This window comes from Caloenas nicobarica, chromosome 1, assembly GCF_036013445.1.
Source record: "Caloenas nicobarica isolate bCalNic1 chromosome 1, bCalNic1.hap1, whole genome shotgun sequence".
NCBI classification, from domain to species: domain Eukaryota; kingdom Metazoa; phylum Chordata; class Aves; order Columbiformes; family Columbidae; genus Caloenas; species Caloenas nicobarica.
The window spans coordinates 195,760,474-195,782,533 of NC_088245.1; the positions used below are offsets into that span (position 1 = coordinate 195,760,474).

Consider the following 22,060-nt stretch of genomic DNA (forward strand, 5'->3'; position numbering starts at 1 on the left):
GTTTTTAGGTTGCCAAAATTAGCACTATTAATGAACCTATGAAATTCGTCTTGCAAAACAAATTCTGAAAATATACATTTTAATCAGAATTGGGACATAAAAACTTTACACATAGAACCAAAATATCTACTTCTAGGCATCAATGAATTGGGAACAGGGGGAAAGATTTACTCACAGTATGATCTTCCAGAGGCTTGAGAAATGAAAATCCTTAGTATAGTCCAGAGTCTCACATATTTCTGTCTAGGTAGTAACCATTCTCTCTGGTGTGCTATTTATTACTCATCTCAGATTCAATAATTAAAATATTCTAAACCTAAGTAATAGTGTATAAATGATGAAGTCTTCCCATGCACGTAGCAACAAGCTCACACAGACATTTGTGCACTAGAGATAAGAACATTTTGCAGGGAAGCACTGCTTCTGCAAAGCTCCTCGGTTCAGCATCAGTGTGCAGGGTACAACAAGTGTCTGTATCAAATATTAGTTCATCTGCTTCTGAGGGTTTGGGTTTTTTTGGCAGCCTTCCCTGCAAATTGCTTACTTCTCCAATGAGGATGCTACCAGTTAAACCTTGCATAAAACTAGGAAGTCTTGTGAAAAAAAAAAGGAAATTGCTTCCTATTTGGGGGCACTTGTGTAAGCCTGTAACAACTTCACAGGAGTCATCCAGCAACGTTCAGAAGCACACTGCTGTGTTATGCTACTTTCTGAGCCACAAAATAAAGCATAGAGTAGCATTTTCAATATATTTTATGAATTTTCATGTCTAAGCACAGCACATAACTATTTTTAAAGCTTACTGGAAACTATATTTACTTGAAATAATAAAATAGCAGCATAGCATGTGTTGAGCCTCACGTGGCCAATAAAAAAGCACTTTCATGGATTTTTTGAACAATTAATTTGGCATCTCCTGCAAAATAGTTGTGCACTAATCAATAACAGGCATGAATCACATAAATCTAACATAGCACAAGTTGAACCCAATAGGGAAAATTTATAGCCAAGCTAATGCAAAGACGAAATGTATTCCCTGTAAGGGACTATTGATCATTACCTTATATATTATTCAGTACTACAAACACCATAGTCTTATTGTTTTGATAACCCTGTTTTAAGGCCTGGGCATCTTAAATTATTCTCTACATATGCACAAATCAAAAATACTGGGAGGAAATATTTAGTAATTATGGATTTTTATATTTTTTTAGGTAATAAAAAGTGGTAGCGTGCTGTTTATCTGGTATATTTAGTATCTCAGATACAATCGATCCATTGAAACAATTTAAACATTCCCATTCTATCTGGACATGCAACACTTTCGGAATTCTTCCTGAGGCTTTTTCTGTAAGGCTTTTACCAAACTATCATATTACCAAGCAATTTTAACTGAGGTTAAATCTTATGTTAATGTGTATTATACCATACTGTAGCTACGTTAGTAAGTCTGGCATCTTTCTCATCAGTATAAATGCAGACTCTAATTGCTGTCCTCATTTCAAATATTTGGGTGCATGCTGCTTAGTCTGTCAAAAGAACAAAGAAGCACTGTCAGATCCTATTGTAAGTGTAGAAGATGAATTTAAGGTACTTGGCAAAGAGCATCCACATATTTGAAATCAGAATATAGACTTGTAATTGGAAATATTCAGAAGACTATTCACGGCAAGTTTTATGTGCCATGCTGTTAAGCCCTTCAAGAGATTATGTGAGGCCAAGTATTTAGTCTTACACAAGTATTGCCAGTTTAAGGATTGCAGGATTTGGCCCAATACTCCTGTGAATATTTTCACTGCATAGTTTCTATAATATGAAGGTAGTACTTAAGACCTGAACCAGATATTAGAATAGATATTCCTCTTCAAAATTAGGCTGGACCAAAGGAAAATCAGGACAGTTTCAAACTTTTAAAGCTCAGGCCCTATTTATAGCTAAAAATGGGGGAAAGAAGAAAAGGAGAAAGGAAATAACTGTCTCAGGACTTGGGATGCTGAATATCTTCTTGTCAGACACTGAGCATTTTCTTTAACGAAACAACTTCAAGGCAAAGACCCAGTCCTCCGCAAAGAGGTTAGGAAGAAAGTTTGGGGGAAAGTTATTTCTTACATGTCCACATCAGCCCTTCACGCACCTTCTTCCACATGAAACAACTTTGACCATGCTGAATGGCAACAGACACCACAACGCTGACCATGAAGGCCAGTCCTGCTCTCCCGCCAGGCTCACAGGAGAAAGGAGGTGGGCTGTTCACACGATGTGAAACATTAAATTTCATCTAGTTTAGCTCTGGTGAAGAACAGACCTACAGAAGTATTTGCCTTGGCTTTCAGCAATGAACATCTCTGCAACTACAGACCTTTTTGTTGCTGGTGTTCCGCCCTTTGCACATTTTTGTCTTTGGCTATATATAGGCTCTGTTTGTATTGCTGGATTGTGGCAGTTTAGCTTCCGCCTAGCATCCTAACACACCAACGACGAAGAGAGTAAACAAGCACCTCTGCCAGCCACGTCTTTGTACGACTGCCCTGGGCAGCAGAGAGAAGGGGCGCGGCGGGGGACCCGCAGGCAGAGCGCAGGTCCCTGGGGCTGTCCTGCCCTGCGTTCAGCCAGCAATCATGCACCCAGGGAAGAGCTGAGGGGAGGGCAAAGCGGGGCTCTTCGCGGCAAAGAAGCTGCCGGGAGGTCAGCCCGCTGATGGGGCGAGGGCAGGGGCTTCCCCGGCGACCCCCTGCGCCTCCCTCCCGCCAGCCGGCCGGGGCTGCGGCGCTCGGCTGAGCAGAGCGCTCCGCCGGGATGCGTCCCGCCTGTCGCAGCTGTCACCGCTCCGCCCGCTCCCCCACATGATGCCAATTAAGAGACGGCAGCGCCGCCAGCCACAGCCCCCCCAGGAGGGAGCGGGGCCCTGCTTCAGTTTCAGGCTCCTACAGCGCCCTTGTGTCGCCGGCCTCCCCCACTCCCACCCGCCGCCCCGCGTCCCCTCCCCTCTGCAACGCTCAACTGCGGGGGATGCTTGGGGTCCTTTCCTCCCCCTAAAACCTGGACTCTAATTTCCACTCCCGGGGGCCAGAGCCCTCGGCATGCATCACCACCCCACCGCCCCCCGGCCCGGTCTGCGGGCTCTCTGCAAAGGGAGCATGGGGAGGAAGGGGGAAAGCCCCGACCCGTGCATCCAGCAGCAGAAGGGACGGGCGGCCGCCGGCCCCCCCCGGCCGGAGCCGCCCCCCGCGCCCTCCCCGGCGCTGAACCCGCCTCGCCAGCCCGAGAGCCGGCAGGGCGAGGCGGAGAGGCGGGAGGGCGGGCGGCTGCGCGGCTCCCGCAGATGATGAACGCAGCGGTTCCCTGTAGCAGCAGGTCCCGGGGAGCGGAGGTCACCTGCTGACAAGCTTTTTTTTTTTTTTTCCTTTTCCTGCATGCTCCTATTTTTTTAATGCTGTGCATGCAGTACTTGTGCTGACGCACAGAGGCACGCCCCTCCGCTGTTACAGAGTTCCTGAATTTACAATGACTCCACTGTCTAGCAAATGCCCTAGACCAAAGGAGACTGCATCAAAAAAATTTCTTTTGTCACCCAGGAGAGATAAGGCTTTGATCACCTGAGATCGCATTACGGGGGGGACCGAGCAGGGCTCTCCCGAGGAGCTTTTCTTTTAGAGATGGACATCTTGCTGCAGGAATTGCGAAATACCAGGGCTCCCAGAACCGGGCGAGTATAGACACACAATATGGCTCGGTTCATTGTATGCAATAGGCACACATCCAACATAGCATCACAAAAGAATTACTCTTATCTGATGTCTCTCCAGAGGTGTGTGCGTGTGTGTGTGCGGGGAGGGGGATTCCCACAGGGCTGAGCCCAGAAAGGAGTTTATGCGCAGCCCCCGGGGTTTTCTCTTTGTCCTCCTTATTCCTGGAGGAAAACTTCCTTCTGACTCGTCCCCCCACATCACACACACGCAGGTTTACTGCACACGCTCAGAGAAGACCAAGTTATCCTGCTCTCCCCCGGGCATCTCCCGCGTTGGGATGCAGACCTTCCCAGGATCATCAGAAGACTTTACAATCACCAAAACCCAAATAGCATCTGCTATTCAGTGACCTCCCGCAAACACAACAGCAATGTCACGGCACCGATACAAAAGCACCAAGATCCCTTCCCCGCCCCCAGATAAGACGGGACTCCCGACGCATCCCATGGCTTTGCTGTGCCAGGTCTGCCCGACCCCTGACCGAGCAGGGACATCACCGGCGCACTCCATGGGAGAAGAGTTATCACAAGGGTGCATCCTGGGGAGGAGAGGGCAATCAAACCGAGAAGGGAAAAAATAAATCTATTTAAAGCGAAGGCGCTGCAAGTGCTGGAAGAGCTGCCCCTCGGAATTATCGGCTTCCTACAACTGCGGCTGGAAAGCCATTTTTAAAAATAGACGCCGCGAATAATGTGGTCACCGCCGCCTTGCGAAGGGAACAGCTGGCGGCCCTCCTCCGGGGGCGGCGGGGCCCTGCGGGGAGCCGGCCCCCCGCAGCCCCGGCTGCCGGGGCGGGCAGCGGCGCGGCCGCCCTACACCTGCTGGCGGCCCGCACCGCACCGCGCCTCCCCCGCCAGCCCCGTACCGCGGCCGCCTCTGTGTGCCCGCACCCGCAGCGGGCAGGGGGAGACCTGCGGCGGTAGTTCAGCAGCTATGCACGCCGTCTGCCTGTGTCAAGGAAAATGCCTAGATGCACAATTCCCGCATTACCCGCGCTGCGCGACTGCCCTAAAACACTTTCCCCACTTTTTCTAGCCAGCAAGCGCGAATGTTGCGCCCCCGGGAGAGCCGCGACGCTGCCCCCCCCCCTCCCCCCCTTCTCCCCGGGGACCCCGGGCGGGCGGCGTGGGAGCGAGGCAGAGCGTGGAAGCAGCGTGAGAGTGTCAGGGAGCAGCGGCTGGCGGGGGATGGAGGATAAACCTGCGCCCATGCGAGCCTCAGCCCTCTGCCTTTCCCTCCCCCCTCTTCCCTTCTGCGCCCTTTAGAGATCATCTCCCACAACACCGGCATTATCTAAACAGCTTCGCAAGGCAATAAAATACAGTTTAGATATCGTTCAACATCTGGCATTAAAATACGTACAGAGGAAAAAAAATCACCACAGGACTTTGTTTTTACGACCGAATTTCAGTGCTGTCAGGTTGGTTCACTCACAAGTTAACTCCTTCCAACAGCTGGGAGCGTGGTGAGCTAACCTGGCATATTTTCCTCGCCCCTCCTTAAAAAAACCAAAGAATCAGCTCATCCAGGCTGTTTTAGTTACTTTCTTACATTCAATCTGCTGGGCCTTTAACAGTCTCCCTGGTAGCAAAGAAGCTCCAGGGCCACTTGACTCGCGTGTGCATGCACAAGCTGTTCAGCGTGGCCGAAGCCACGAGCCCCCCTGCCTCCAGCCCTCGCTGCTGAGTCACAGACAGCGTCCCCTGGAAATGAAATCCTAGGGATGCTCTTTCAAATTCGCTGCCAGGTTGACACGCCACACAGCCCATGAAAGGCAGGTTTCGGTGCCGGCTTCCCGGCGGGTTCCGGGCGAGCACGGGGCGCGGGCGGTACCTGCGCTTCCTCCTGCCCGCCGTGCCGGGCACCGGCAGCGCCGCACGGGGCCGGGCCGGGCTCGGCGTGCGGCGAGACCCGCTGCGGATCGGCGGGCGCTGCCGGCGAATCCTCGCCGAGAGGCGAAATAGGCTGGGTTTGCAGTTCAGGCAGTTACTAGGGCAGGTAATCGGCAGAGAAAACGAAAGAAAAGCCCTGGTTAATTTGCGTACAGGACGACAGCCACTCCCTTCAGGAAACTCGGTGAATTTTAAATTGTAGTGGTTAATGATTAAAACCCCTTTAAACTCGTGAAATCAAATCATTCAGCAGAAACGTCCTGAGCAAAAATTCCACCACCGCCACCACCACCTCCCAGTACGTGTCTGCTCTTAAGCAGAACTTGGGGCTACACCAACATCGCTACCAAACACCCGGCGACTTCGGCGAGGGCTCCTGCTCCGCTGCGGTGCTGCCGCTTGTGTACATCTGCAATCCCGGAGACGTTCATTTTTGCCCTCGGCGGATCAGCCATCAGCACAAACCCCCCTCCCCACCCGCCTCGCACCCCCCGCCGTCCCCCCGCCCGCAGTTCTGCCCCATTATTTCATCACATGACCACTAAAGGGTTAAGGATAATACCTACCAAATCTGCTGTGGTCTTGCCTGGTTCCCTGGATAGTACCATTGGGGAAGATTTCTAAATGAAATCCAGTCCTGCAGTATAGCTGCCTCCGCCTGAGGATCCCCTTTAAATGATCCAAGTCCGTGACCGCAGGCCCCCTGGGTAGCCCACCTGCCTCAGACTGACCCAGGTGGTCACTTAACAAAACCGGACTATCCACCGGCAAAACGGGCACATTCCCAAAGGGTACTGCATCCTGCACACCGAAATAGTTCCCAACTTCACCTAAGGGAGCCATCAGAAGATTCTGCTTTTAGAGAATAAGGATAAACAATAATGATGGTGCCAAACCCAGGAGATATAAGATAGGTATATTCCACTCCTCTCCCCTCCCTAGCGCAGTTACAGAGAAAATGTTCTTTCTTCAATCCATTAAATGCATAAATAAAAGTAATATTCTGTTTTGACTGGTACAGGTTCAAGGTCAAACCAGTTAGTCTAAGAAACCACCACTTTATACTCACACACTGACATATTTATAAACATATAGATGTGTATATCTATATAAATGCATATATCCCCAGCTCTTAGCAAGCAATACGGTCTTCAGCCCATCCAACTGTAATAAAGAAAAAAATCCGTAGTTTCTCCATTTGGTTTAAGATAAGAATGACCATAGCAACTTAAATACCTAGGCGTTATAGGGATTTTTTTTAAGATGCACAGGCTACGTCAGGATTTATGGATTCTGACTCCAGAAAGGCATGCGCTGTTTTTACTCTATAACAGACTGCATACATCAGCATGAATCCTGCAAAGGGGGAGGGGGAAATCGCACGTTGTTGGCTGAGATAAATCCAAAAAAAAAAAAAAAAAAAAAGAAAAAAGAAGGAAAAAAGAAAAAGGAAAAAAAAAACTTTTGACGTCCAAATCTATTATCCAGAATTCTCAGGAGGCTCAGCAGATGTCCACTGGTTTAGGATTTTTGACGATCCACAAGCAAAGCAGCAACATACAAGTGCTTGTGTCTTTCTTGGCTGGCTCGAAACAGGTGTTGCTTCTGCAGGGCTCCTTGTGAAATGTTGTACTCCAGCACTGAGCTGCAGCTCTTGACTGTGGATCTCCATCCAGCACGCAGAGTGGCGCAGGAAGAGGCATTGGGCTGGGTTTAAGGTAGTCCTGATTGCTGCTGGAAGGATTCTCCGAGGTCCTAGCGCTCAGCCCTACCTGCTGCAATACAGAGTCGCTTCCAGCTCCAGGCACGGCGTGGAGCGGCTCTTGCTGCTCTGCGGCAGCGCGGCGCACGCAGGCAAATAAATAAATAAGTGGGCGAAACTTTGGGGGAGGAAAAAAGCGGCGCGGCGCTAAATATACCGGGCCCGCCCGCTGCGGGAAGCGGGCTCCTCGGGAGATGCCCGCATTGCCCGAGTCCCCCGTGACATTGGCGGGGGGAGCGGGGCGGGCAGCGCGGAGCCCGGCCCGGCCCCGCCGCTCTGCCCCGCCGCAGGGGAGGCGGAGGCGCGGCCGCCCCGCAGTGCAGCCCCAGCCCCGGCCCCAGCCCGCGGCCGGCCGGACCGCGCCTCAGGTAACCGGGCTGCCGCTGTCCCAAGCGAGGTTGAAACTCAGCTCCGGAAGGCAAATCGGCGGGGTCGCGGGAACTTCGGGATTCACGGCGGAGTGGGGGGAAGGAGAGGGTCGTTATCGCCCACGCCGCATTTTTTTCCTGCTGCACTCCGCCCCGCCGCACCGGCAGCCCGCAGCCCTCCCGCTCTTGTCCTTGTGCTGCTGGAAGCGGCCGGGCCGCGCCGGGTGCCGGGGTGGCAGTTTCGGGGATGTCGCCTCGGGAGCGGGTAGTGCCAGGGCGCCGCAGCCGCCTCCGCTGCCGCCCGGGGCGCTCCGGGGGCGACCTGCGGCTTCTCCCCCACCCCGGGCTCGGTCCAAGTTTTTAAGAGCGCGGTGGCGGGGAGAGAGAGGCGGGCAGGAGGTGGCATGGGTGGAGGCGGGGGTGCTGATGCTAAGTACGTGTTCTCCTCCCCCCACCCGCAAAAAAAAAAGAAGTTATCTAAAACCGCCAGGAGAGACCCGGCGAGGAGGGAGAGGATTTCTGTTTCTCCTTATGACACCGCAGATTGATGTTATTGTGGTTTTGCCGCGCTCCGGTGTAGCTGCATTAATTAGCAAAGGGACGGGAGGGTCTCCTGCCTTTGCAGAAGGGTTGATTGGGCAGAGCTCAAGGACCGGGCACGGTGCAGGGGCTTTGCATGAGGGAGCAGACGGCTCCGGCAGCCCGTTGAATTAAGTGCAAAATCTGAACACAGGCTCTTGCGGGGGGGCGGGGGGGGGGGGGAAGAGAGAGGGGGAGGAAAGCAGAGGAAACAGAATATCTTGGGGGCTGGGGGGGAGAGATTGCATGGTGTGAATGATGATGTGCATTGCTGAGGTGGCAGGGCCCAGGAAGGTCACTGGTGGAGGCTGGAAACAGAGCTCTGCAGAAGGAGAATTTTGCAAGGGGGTTAATTAAATATAATTGACTCTCTACATGTCCTTCTGCATGGTGGGCATGCGGTGGAGGGGGTGGCTCTCCTTGCCTTCCCCACCACAAAAGCCAGCAGTACAGCTTTGACTGGTGCAGCCTTTCTGCATCCACCCCCCCACCCCCTTGCCACTGTGAATTCACACTTGAGGGAAAGAGACTTCTAGTTTCCAGGTCTAGCGGGGAAACTGCAGCAGGGAAAGGCAGTGTCCTGAATTCCCATGGACCTGCAGGGAACTGACACACTCCATACCAGTGGCGCATGAGCCACCTCCCTTTCATTTGACTCCACCAGTCTTCATTGCTGCTCAAAGAACGGGATGCAGAAGCTTCAGAGCAGGGTCCCAATCACATTAGTTGTACAAACCCACAAAAAGAAACAGTTGCTGTGTGTCAGTCCATGCATCTCAATGTGCAAGAGCAGACAAGCCTCCCAACACGAAAGCGGGAAAGTCAGCGCTCTCCAGTAAATAGTTCCATAGCATTTACCCTAAATATCAGGTTTAAGGACACTGCTCACACACACACATATTGGTTATATCAGCATGAACAACTGCAGAATGACTTGGGAAAAACTGCAGAACTCACCATGTCAAAAATCATTATTCTTTATCAACTGGATCATAGCAGTACCCAGAGGCCCCGTTCGGGGATCACAGTCTCATTGTGTCGGATACTGTAGACACATGTAATAAGAGAGATGGTCTATGCCCAAAGAGCTTATGATCTTAACCCATGATGAAAGACAACAGGTGTATACTACAGACCCATGGGGGAAGGATAAGGGAAAAGCAGCCTTGAGAATAAAAAGCAACAGGCCTGGCCAATGACAAGTGTTTGGCGTCAGAAGGAAGTTTTAAGGCGATTTGAAGGAGAACAATAAAAAAGCTTTATGGTTATCAATAGGAAAGTTTGTCTATGCGTAATGGCTAACTTGGTAGAGAATATGAAATAGCTTGTTAGGAAATTGGACCGCTGAAAAATGCAGGTTTGTGCCACTGGCAAAGCAAGGGAATATTGCAGAGTAACTGAAGGGCCTGATATCTGGTGTGCTCTCAGTCTAGGAACAACTGGGAAAGAGTCTCACAGTTCCTTTCCAGTGCTTTGAAAGTCACATTTCTAGTCTCAGTGAAGAGTATTATATAGAATTCTAATTTTTTCCCTAACCCAGGCTTCAGTGTTTTCCATCTTGTACTTCAGATCAGCATACCTTATGGAAAATATCTGAAGGTAAAGAAGAAAGTATTGGTATAGTCCTTTTTTTTTTTTTTTTTTTTTTTAAGGAACTTAAATGAAAGCCTACAGATTATTTGCTATAGGAATTTTAGTGTTATAAAAGTGTTATCTAAGTTGAGGCTTTGATGTCTGAATTACTCATAAGTATCAAAGCCACACATGAATTATGCAGGACATCCCCAAAATTATACCCATCTGTGAGTAGGTGGTGTTCTAACCCCGCTTCACATAAAATCTATCTGTGATGTGTAACATCAAACTTACCCCTTACAGAAGTTTGGCTTTACTGATAGCTGGGGCCATATTAAAACTTAGACTTTTATCCCCAAGACACTGAGGCAGGAATATCCCTAGCTCTCCTCTACTCAAGATTCACACCCACTTCCCTTATACCCTCCTGGAATTAAAGACTGCATCTGCCACAGTGAGTCATCAAGAGCTTACTCATCAGCTCTATGCAGGATTTCAACTCCTGAGAGCAGAGCTGGTCAGAAGGATCCTGCACTTCTTAAGTAGTTCCTGGCACATGCTCTCCTCGCATGTACCACACTAATGTGACACCTCTGGCAAGTTTTAGGCATTATGCCTTTTTTTTTCACCTGTACTCTGCCAATTAGTTCAGCCTTACGTGAACCTTTCACGTATCAGTTCTGAGTGTCATTTAAAAAAAATAAATCAGCCTGCCATAAGAATTTTTTTTTTTTTTTTTCATTCTCCCAGATTGCGTATTTTCAGCAAAAGTACAGGATCCTATTCTGGAACTACAATGTATCTAACTCATTTATTTTCCAGCCTTGCAGACAGAGAACTGGATGACTTATATTATTAAAAAGAGAGATGCTACAACTTTCCCATGAAACATATGGCATTTGCCATTTTTACTAAAATGCCTTGAGTCAGCAAACTTTTAAAAGCTGCTTTTTAATAAATCAAGAATAATACAGGAAGTAATGCTATTTTCAGTTTGCTTTACAAATAAGAATTTTTACGGTACTTTGAAGCATGATATAAACCCAGATATGATGAGAGTATTAACTCATCTCACCTCACTTGAGGCTGCTACAATGGAGACACTGAGATCTAAACTACTTGCTCTTTAATGAAGCAATAGCAGCAATTTTAGGGCACAAATCATCTGACCTATTCTAGGCGTCTACTTTAGGATGACATGACTCATGCTCTAAAGATGCTTAATTCTTCCTCATGTATGAAGGGAGCCTATATTAGATGTAGATTTCTACATGACAGATGTCTAGATAGGACTGGATGGATCGCACCTGCTGTGCTATACATGTGATTCAGCATTCCCTCAGAATGGCTGGTGAGGGCACTAAACTATTAATACAGCTGCACAAATTAATCCTCCAGAGAAAACTCACACCATCTCAGCAACGAAAAGTTACTGAAGTCATTATTATGAAACATTAGATTGCCTAGAAATAAAATATTTGTGAAAACTTATTAACCCTGTAACTCAGGTTGATTGGATTAACATAAGAAGTGCCTTCAGGTTTAGAAAAATTCATCTAGAGGAATATATTTTCTTTCTCACTTAAAAATGGTAGAAAAAATAGAAGCATTCATGACAAAAAAGATTACCTGTAAGAATCCCAGAAGACAACATGGCAGGGCCTGTTTCCCAGTTCACCGAATTTTCAAACCAGAGGAGTGTAAAACATGTAGTTTAGATGGAAAAATCCAAGAAAACAACAACATCAGTGTCATCGTGCGATCACAGTCACACCAGGATATCTGACACGGATTTCTTACAGCATTATGGTATTTTGCTGCATACAGGAATTAGTGAATCCACATTAAATAAGGATTGGCAGAATATGATCTTTGTGACTGTCCTACAGAGGAGTTATCAGGTTACATGTTTTAAGATATCTTAATTTAAGTATCAAAGTAATAATGCCATTATTGGTCAGACACAGTCAAGAGCATTGACACAGGTGTTGATACAGTCTTTTGGAATGCATGTCCTTGTTGTTGATACTTGAAGGTAGACAGGGTGATGTAAGTGTGAAAGCTGCCAAATATGTTTAAAATGTCTCTGATGCATGTACTTGTACATGGCTTGTATCTGCTGTTCTTAGTAATGAATTGATTTTCCATGATGTTGCAATTCCCTCCAGCTCAAGAGCCAAAATGTCGTTGATTGGAAGGAGCCAAGAGGAAGAAATCAGAGTTACCACATGTGCAGGCAACTGCAGAGGCCTCTGCATGGCAAGTGATTTGTGTGGCATGGCAAGTGATTTGTGTGGCATGGCTCATGGAACCGCTCACTGCCAGAACGGCTCTGCCACTTTGCCCCACTCACCTGTCCTGCCCAAGCACACACAGTGTCTGTTCAAAGGTTTCTGCCATCTTCATGTGCCCATACTCTTGGTGCTCATTTGTGACTGCAGGCTCAGCAGGGTTTGCCAGCAGGCTGCAGGGTGTTCCTGAGGTTCTTCCTTTGCCTGACAGACTTCTTTTGTAAATAGTTCGCTATCTGAAACATGGAGTGGCATTTGTATAGCAACCAAGACACATACCCAGACCATCAGCTGGACACTACTTACCAGTGCTAGACTGGAGCTGCAACCAGCAACCAGCTCACCATCACCTCCCTTGGGGCAGGGAGGAGGTGTCTCGGTGCTTGTCCAGCTCAGCAGGAGCTGGGTGCATGTCCCCACTCATCGCTCTGCCTGCGCTGCGGCGGGCGCAGCAACCCGACGTGCCCCGATGGAGAACGTGGTCCATGCCGGCTCCATGCCAGGCCCATGCCCTCTTTCTGGAATTGCTGAGGGCCTCGCTAGCTTTCCCGCTGCAAGTGATCGCCGCATCTCCCAGAGCGCAGGTCGAAGGCGGTGGGACCTCCGGGGGCTCCTCGCCGGAGGAGCGGGCGGCGGGGCCGCGCCTGGCTGCCCGCAGCGGCTCTTCGGGGGCGGCTCCCGCGGGGCCGGGAACCCCCCGGCGGCGGGAGCGGGGCAGCAGCGGGGCTGGGCCAGGCGGGCGCTGCGGGGCAGGGGCAGCCGCCCCGCCGCGCTTGTGCGGGGCTCTCTTGCCCTCTAGCGGGCAAAGCCAGCGGGGCGGCCCCGCCGGGCCCCCCGCGGCCTCCGCCGCCGCCCCGGGCGAGCGCTCCCCGTGCGACGCCAGAGGCCGGGAGTCGCTCGGGAGCTCCGGCTCCCGTACCGGGGACAGCCCAGCCACCCCCTCCGGCGAGCGGGCGGACGGGGGAAGGAGGCCGGGGCGAGCCCAGCCCCGGGCGTTCCGGGCCCCCGGCTGGTGGGCAGTTGTGCTGCGGGTGGTGGCCTGGCTGGGGAGCACAGCAAGATGAATTGCCTGTGCAATATGCCGCCACCAGCACTCATGCAGCAGCAGGGAGAGGGACTCAGTGCCACAGCTCCAAGTAGCGTGAAGCAACGAGCGAGACCGTGACGGGGCAGTCGGAGGCACCATTCGTCTTCGATAGGTCGTGGTCGCTGACCATGTCCCCATTGCTAAGACCAGAGCCAGTCGAGCAATGGATGAGCCCCGGGGGGGAGCAGAGGGCTACGTGCCCCCAGTTGCTCGGCAGACATCGGGTGCGCGCGTTGGCTGGTGCTGAGGAAAGGGAGCAGTCGCTGAGGACATGGGTGCCCCAGGCATGGATGGCTCTGGCACACCAGGACCTGGAGGCAGCTCTGCAGTGAGCCCACGGCTGAGTGGGGAGGGAAGTGGAGCTGGAGGCTGAGCCTGGGGAAGGGAGCACGTCGGTGCTCATGTGGGGTGTTCTGGCGTGCCACAGGAAGACCAGTTCTTTCAGTTGTCTAGCCCGTGTTTACTAAAATGTCTCATTTTTTGCTAATGAATTAGAAAACATTCCAGTAGCGCCATCTTCATTTTCTTCCTTCCCAGATCCAAAGCACTAAAAACTTTGCCCTGTCCTACATTATTTTAAATGTACTATCTCGATCTAAAAAAAGATCTTACACCATCAATAGGAATTCATGCTTTACAAATGCTTTAGAAAATTTGGATTTATTTTTAAACCTGTCAGTGACTGACTTTCTTCCTGTAGTCTTCAGCTTGACTTTTTAACTTTTCCCCATTTTGTAAATCAATTTTATACTTTTGCTCCCTCCCCATTTTAAAAATTATTTTCAGTATTACATATTGCATTTTTGCTCTGACTGCTGTTGTAACCGCTGAACCACAACAGGCTTAAAAGTTATCCTTCTTATGAAATACTGCTTTTTAGCCATCTAACAGAATTCAGAATCTGAGTTTGTTTTCTTCCTCTGTAAAGCTTTCCTCCTGTCACTCTCATTTATAATCTCTCATTCTTTGGGAAACCCTGATACCTCTGGGGTGACTGTCCCCTCTCACTGTGTTTCCTTGAAGTTGGGTAGTGATGAGAAAGTCCTGTTTGCTTGTAGTGAATGTAGTTGGGTCACTTGGAATGCAGTCACTTGGAAACCTCTACTCTCTGCTACAGTTATTATAATCTTTTGAAATATTTTGCATGCCTGTGTCTGTTTCATTCGCTTAAACGCTATCCAATTACTTTGTTGATAACTAACATATTTTGCATGGTTTTGCCTGGTGATTTCCTTAATCATTCTGCTGCCATTTCACCAATAACACAACAGTCTATAACTGCACGCTGATGCAGTGGCATGAAGGGACAGAAAATAATATAACCATTTTCTTCAAGTAATTACCCTGTGTATGTACTAATGTTTTCCTTTTGACTGGCCAAGACAAAAGCATGTCTGACTAGAATCTCAGCTTGTTTCTCCTGAACTTCTGCTTTTACAGCAAAACTGGAGACCTTTCCCTCTTGTACAGGGATGAAAGGGGCTGCTCTGGAGAAGACAGTAGTTGTGGGGAGCTGCGGGAGCATGAGATTACGAAGCCGTTCCCCGTAGAGGACTGCCATCTTCTGTTTAAGCTATTTCTGTTTGCCCAATCTGCACAAGTTTATAAAGGAACTGGGATAAAGTATGAGAATAAATGCTGTACATTTTGGAGAGGGTGGAAGGTCATGGAAAAATGCACACTGTCTTTTGGGTTTGAAAGACATGATCTGTGTGACTGTCCATTTAACATAAGAACATGGTTATAACAGACCTGGGTACAGTTACACCACTACCTTCTCTAGGACAGTGGCACTGGGAAACACCATTTAGGGAAAATGTGTTCCTGGCCACTTTGTGCAGTCTGTTCCCCTTGTTCTCCCCTTGCTCACTCGCTCTCTCTCCCAGTGGGAGGGGGGAAGAGAATTGGAAGGGTAAAAGTGAGAAAACTCGTGGGTTGAGGTAAGAACAGTTTAATAATTGAAATAAAATAATAATCATAGTAATAATAATAACAATACATTTTAACGAAAAGGAAAATAACAGAGAGAGAAATAAAACCCAATGAAGACCAGTGATGTAAATGAAAACAATTCCTCACCACCAAATGACCGATGCCCAGCTAGTTCCTGAGCAGCAGCTCCCCCTGCCAACCTTCCCCCCAGTTTTATTGCTGAGCACAATGTCATACGGTGTGGAATATCCCTTTGGTCAGTTGGGATCAGCTGTCCCAGCCGTGTCCCTTCCCAACCCCCAGCCCACTTGCTGGTGAGTGGTATGAGGAGCTGGAAAGGACTTGATGCTGTGGTGACGCTGCTCAGCAATGGTGAAAAAATCCCTGTGTTATCAACATTGTTTCCAGCACAAATCCAAAACATAGCCTCACACTGGTTACTATGAAGAAAATTAACTCTACCCCAGCTAAAACCAGCACACCTGCTTTATCCCCACTTCCATAGTCTCTGATGACAACAAATTCTGGAAGTTCATTACAGTAAAAAAGAACTTTCTTCTGTCAGTTTCAAACCCATCTCCTATTAGTTTCATTGCATATCTCCTAACCCTTGTGCTGTAGCTGTTGAATAACAGGTGAATAATAGTTGTGCATTCACCTTATCCATTCCCTTCATGATTTTGTAAACCTTACTCTTTGCTCCTCACCACCTCGTCTCCAAATGGAAGAATTGCAGTTTATGTAGCCTCTCATCAGGGACCCAGGAGGTGCAAGGGTCTTACTTTCCCTTAAGGAGACAATAAACATTACTGTAAACTTAAAATCAAGCTAAAGTAAGGGATGGTGGAAAATGGGCTCAGTGAGAGGGCTCACGTGACGTGTTATGTGCAACTCATGAGGCAGATAATCAAAATCATTTCAGCCAGAAGAATCCCGGGGACATGGTTTTATTTACTCACTGTCAGGTCAGTTCTCTAGGAACTGGTCAAGGAACCTAAGTTTTGTGTACAATATGTCAGATGTTTTGTGGAACCAATCAATGCTAAATTCCTTAACAATATCTGCAATGTGACCATCATCAGAGCAAGCAGTGGACCTTTTGTATCATGGATCTTGGTAGTGTACCAGAGAAATATCCAAGTGTTGACCATTATATAGCTCTGGTGAATATAGTTCTAACTATGGAGACTATCACAGGCTTATCTCAAGCCTCGATTGCTTGACTAAGTGTGCTGTGTGCAACTAAAAATGTTTAAGTTTGACCCTAGTAGAAAATTCAGTGGTGGTCAAGACATTAACATGGTGGAGTGCTGATCCGCAGACACCACCAACATTTCACACCATTAAATGACATCAGTTAGACTTTTTATGTTTGAAGGTATTCACCATCTTAAGGCAGCCGGTGCTCCAGACTATAGTCCTAACACTGCCAACTGTTAGTGAATGACTACACTGACTAAGTGAAGGGGGAGAGAAGGGACTGCACTGTACATAGTCTTTTCACATGCTGTTGTGAGCCACCCAAAGTATTTTGTAAATTATCCCATGTGCTGGTGAAGAATTGGAAATGCCTGTGACCTATCAACTACTCAGGTGTTTCAGTTAAGTTTTTATTCTCCAGATCTTCACCATGCACAGCTGCAACCTCTGATGTTACGGAGGGAGTAAACTAAAAGTAACAGTGGTCTCATCTAGGTTTAAAATATGTGAAAAATAGGCTTTAAAGAAAAGGAAAAAGAAACCAACAGTGGTTCTGAGCTACTACACAGCCCTCAATGTGACCCTCCCTCTCTCTGGCTCTCAAGGCACTGCTTTTATGAGGGTCACAACACACTTCCAAGTACCAGGCTGCATCTTTATCCCTACCTGGGATACCTCCCTATGGAGGAGCTGAACAGAAAAGTCTCTACTCCTCTGCCCCCATCCCTCAAACTTCATACTGGGTTTCCACATCCCACCCTTCATCTCTCAGAAAAATGGGACAAGGAGATGCAAAGCTCTTTAGTGGCAAGAGCTTGCTTCTCTGCCTTCATAGCTGCCCCTGATAAAAGACAGCTTTTCCATTCTGTTGTTTAGAGATTTCATCAAAGTCTGCGAACCTGAAACCCACCATGGCAATTCCAGTTCCCTCCCAGCAGCTATTATTCCAAGAGAGCTCAGAAATTCATCAGAGGGTCTGAGAAACACATGAGCATGGGGAAACCACAACTAGGATTTCATACCAGAAATAGATACTGCCTGAACTGCTTTGCTTTTTCTAGGCATTGCAGTAAAATCACTGACAGGCAACTAAGGAAGAAAACATTCAGGAGGTTCCTGTGCTTCCTCCGCTTTAAACATTGCTCTAGGTTTGAGGAGGAGAATTGCAGTTACTGTCAGGGATTCTCAAGGACTGGCTTTGTAGCACAACCAAGCACTGAGAACTCACTTCTGCAGATACAGACAAATTGGCTCTGACTACCTTGTCCTTACTGCAGTAGCACTGCAGCCAACAGAACTATGCAGGCAAATGTTGAGACATCAGGCAGACCTCTAATATTAGGTATCCTGCTTTTTTTTAATGGTGGACAGGCTTGTGAAAAAACACATGGCAAAACTGAAGGAAAATGATCTTGCCAAGCCTCATGTTATGCTATTTGTATAAATCTTGATATGAACAAGCAGAAGGAATTTGCTTGAACTTTCTGGAATTCATACCTTGTATTCTTGTAATCGTCTGATCGTTCCAGCTCTGTATCCGGGAGCCTGGTTCTGCTGCCCTGCTGAGGGCTGCTAAGGAGAACTCTGATAGGGAGCTTGTAAGCTTGCTCCCTTCTTTAGAGTACGTGTTTTCTGGTTGTGTCTTCTAGTGGGGTGATGACACTGCAAACCCCAATCCTCCAAAAAACTGGAGCAGATCCTCAGCTTGGTAAACTGTCACAGCACCATCCCATTCCTGGAGCTCTGACAATTTATATGAACAGGAGATAAGCCCATTTGGGTCTTTTATTCCCTCAGGTAAAGAACCCTCCTACCTAATTGAAAACCCCCCAAATTTGTGGGCCATTCTTGGCCATGGCTTCCATAATTAAGGAAAACTATGCAAGTCACCATAGAAGGAGAGATGAAAGCAAAACCTGGGTACACCAAACACAGGGAAATGAGTAAAAGACCTAAGAACTGCTTAAACATTTATGGAGTCACTCCGTGAATTTCTGGAAAGACTGTTTGCACTCCAGCTGCTCAAAATACTTGACTCTCAACTATAAAAGTGTGAGGACTGAGACCTTAGTAAATGTTCTTGAATAATCCTCTCTGTAGATTTGACTGCCACTAAGTTTTTCCCTTGGCGCAGATTTTGGTCCAGTAGTCCCCATATTTTATTTATGATTTGAGTCACATGCTGCTTTCATAATTTTTTGTCTAGTCATTTTAAACATCTTTGTACAGTATTCAGACAAGAACAAATCTTGTAGCTATTTTTATATTTGCAATTTCCCTTGGCTGTAAGCAAAGTCTATATAACGCAGATACCATAAAATATTTCAAATTTATTGCATTCCAAATCTCTTAAAAATTTGAGGCAGTAGTTTTGTCTATTAACTTAACAGTAAGAATGAAGCTTATTTATTATCATTTCTGAAAGGTAAAAATAAATCTGTAAGACACACAAATGCCACACTTGAAAAATAACAACATACTGGTAATATGCTTGAAGAGAGTCGGTCATTTATAAGGATATGTTTTACAAGCGGAGTCTCTCCTTAGGAACACGGAACCAAATAACTTCCATTACTGAAATTATGCATTTGATAAGGCCAAGGGCAAATATTCCAAATACAGAGTCTATATTAAGACTGAAAGGCTAAGAATCTCAGAACTGCTCTTTGGTGTCTCTTCTTGGGTAATTACATTCAAAAACTCTGAAGATGTCTCATATGAATGCTCAGTAAGTGAACTTCAGAAAGTACATAGAGAAAATTAGGTCCACTAAGATCTGTTCAATATCTTTAACTATTTACTTGCTTATATCCTAAGTAAGGATAAGGATTTCAGTGCCTGATTTTAAGCACCCACTGTTTTAAATTCCTGGCCTCATTCTTCTCTAGAGAGATTACACCTTCATTAAACTGTGGCATTTTTTTCACATATGAAAATTTAAAATACTTGCTTTACATCACTTCATACCTCCTTAGCACTTCTGAAAACTATGTCAACCAAGCCTAAACCACTAAAGGTTTCCTATTTCAGAGGATATAGAGCTATGATCTTCGCTTTAGAGTATTTGGGTAGTTACCGGGGTAGTCCTGCCAGGTTATGGAGAACAGACATGAGCTGCCAAGAGGCTGATAAGCATGGTACTTTTTTATTCACGGTACCTTTTTATTCACATGATTCTGCTTAAGCAAACCAAGAAGAAAAGCTGGTGCAGGCAACAAGACAGCAGCAAGCTTGTATGCAGTATACATCGTGAGACAAAGAACATTAGTTTCATACTAAATTCTGCCTGTAACTGGCCTTCCAGCCTGACCTTACTAGCAATTCCTTTCAAGAGTAGTCCTTAGATAAGCTACTTCTGAGTGGAATGTTGTAAAATGACTTTTTCTTTTTTTAAAAAATCTTTTGAACAGCATTTAACAGAGAGATCGCAGTCTCTACTTCTCTCGCTATCAAACACAGAGCAGTCTGCCTACCCCCGCCTCCCTTTAGATGGGCAGCACAGGCATAGAGCTCAGAGCTATCACCTGCTCAGGGACCCTTCCTGACTGGGGCTGAGTCTGGGTGCTTTTGACCCTCAGGACTTCAGCCACCCTTGGCAGGCTGCAAATTCAAACCCTCCTTCTGTCCTCTGGCCAAATATTAGGTGGCCACCTCCAACCTCCTGGGGGGAAGCTTCACACAAGTGGCTCCAGTTGCAAGTGCTCGATGGTATAGAACTGCATAAGATTAAACAATTTCCAGTCTTACTCCAAGAGGGAATATAAACCACTCAACTCAAGGTCAGTTACAGCCAGACCATGACAAAACATGAATTCACACTGACCTGGAGAGGAACTGGTCCTGACAATGCACTCCTCCTTGAATATATTCACAAATGCAGGCACCTCTGCTAGTCCTAATGCTGATATTTAGAACATAAGTAACTGCTGATAATGAATGTCCATTAGGCTGCATTTACAAAAAAAGACTGTTCCACCTTCACTGAGGTCCAGACTGGGTACCTATTGACACAAAAGATGGGAAAAGCTAAAATTCCTATCTAATGAGAGATACATATCCCAGCCCACAAAACAAACCATCGGTTTAGGCAAAGATTTCTCTCACATGGCAGAATGCTGTCTCATGCTCTTCTGAGGACATCTGTTCCCCGTCACTACAGCTGAGTTGCTTCTCATCAGTTCCAGCATTTTGATAGTACTAATCGCTGCCGCATGGCACTTACTGTTGAGTCTGCAGAAATTCATCCCATCTCTTTTTGCTGACAGCGTAAGATGTAAGATTGCAATGTCATGTGAGCTGCTTTGACATCTTGTCTTCTGGGTTTTGTTTCTTCTCTCTGATTTCTTATAACTATTGAAGGGTTCTTACCTCTGCTTCTTTAGCTTTCCAGGAAGGTGCAGTCAAGTCAATTCAGTCATCTTTGATTTCATCTCCAGTTCTGCTCTCATTATGGAGCTATCTCATCAGCTCCACATTCCACCACAGCCTTGCCTTTCATCTTAGTCATGCTTTGGTGTGGCTGTTTCATGACTGAAGCAAGAAATATTCATGTATGGAGTCCTCAAGCTCTTAATCACTGAGGATTTAGAGCAGAAATTCTAGTATTTTGCCCTTAATAATAATACCCAGTGACCTTGCACTGGGTATTACAACATTTCATCTTGTTCCTACCCTGCTACTAAAAGTTCATTCAGTTCTTCTCGTGTAACAATCTGATCCTCTTCCATTTTTCTTATCAAATTTGTCATCCTCAAACTATGAGCTCCCTCAAAGATCTGTGTGTAAAACAGAGAGCAAAAGAATACAGCATTCTAGAGTAAGACTCTGTATCTCTGTACGAGCTCTGGCCTCTGTGCCATAACCTCTTTGTGAAAGCTACCTTCAGCGCCAAGGGCTCTGCACTGTAGCATACACGTCTTCTGAAATGCCAGGAGGAGTTAATATATCAGCCTCCTCGTCCGCTTCCTGATGTGCACATTTGCAGCTGTGGAGGGTTAGAGCTACAGCAGAGCCAGGTGAACAGCTGACTTTGTCCTGCCCATGATGTGCCACATCCATACAGAGACAATCCCCTTCGTGCAAAGAGCTCAGTGGGAATGCCCAAACCTCAAGCTGTTTCTTCAGTTAAGCTTTTCAAAACTAAGCAAGACTTCCTAAGCATTTTGGATTTTCTTTTTTCTATTTGTGTGACTGTTATTCTCAGTGTTTGCTAGGTGGCAACATACCTTCAGAAAATAAATATTTTATGGTATCCTGGTTCTCTGGAATACTGCTTTTTTCTTCCCGTTTAAACCCTTTGCCAGTTTTAGTACAGCTAACATTCTTTAACAGGCGATGAACCAAAGAGAACCACAACTTAAGTTTTTAAATCTATGAAAGCCCGTAGAAGTCCTTGGGAAGACTAAAAACTCTGCTTAAGCTTTAATTGTGTACACAAAAGCTGGCAGCACCTTTTGGAATCAGAAATGTCCACTGTACAAATGCAACTAATGTGATCACAAAATAACAGGCAGTGTTAACATGTATATGTAAATATCATCTGTGTCACAGACTTTGTTAATGGGCTTGAGTGACTGAGACGCAGAGGAGACTAACGTCAGCAACAGAAGACTGCTTTTTGTTGGG

General features: G+C 47.1%; 1 protein-coding gene across 1 annotated transcript in view; it reads right to left on the reverse strand.

Annotated features, from left to right (window-relative positions):
* The window catches only part of FGF9 (fibroblast growth factor 9), a 57,126-nt gene that overhangs the window by 21,676 nt on the left and 13,390 nt on the right, over positions 1 to 22,060 (reverse strand).